The following is a 450-nucleotide window of genomic DNA, read 5'->3' as shown; positions in this document are numbered from 1 at the left end:
GTAATAATATTAGTGATTATATTCCTGTAGGAAATGTAACTTCAACAAAAGTTCTTGGTAATCATATGCAGCCAACGGTTTCGGGCCGACAGGATTCCGATAGCGTGGCACAACAGCTGAAGAATCATGTTACTGAATCTTCTACACAGGTCCACCAACCTTCACAAACAAGTGCGCCGAAAACACAGGATCAGGGTGTTGAAAATTCAGATCTAAGGGTTGCAGCAACCACGGTTTTACCCCATTCTAATGAAGACCATAAGGCAGATTAAGATACTGATTCTATACAAAATAAGCCTTCTGGTAATAAGGATCTTCATCCAGTTAGCAGAGATAAGGAGATAAGTGAAGAAATGAATGCAAAAGAACCATCGAGTATACGCGAGGAGACGTCTGATGGAACACTCCTCCCCACTAACAGTTCTGGTGCAGAAACACAGCTGCCCGCAA

This window comes from Trypanosoma theileri (genome assembly GCF_002087225.1).
Source record: "Trypanosoma theileri isolate Edinburgh chromosome Unknown TM35_Tth_116_V1, whole genome shotgun sequence".
Classification (NCBI taxonomy): Eukaryota; Euglenozoa; class Kinetoplastea; order Trypanosomatida; family Trypanosomatidae; genus Trypanosoma; species Trypanosoma theileri.
This window is presented reverse-complemented; position numbering follows the sequence as displayed.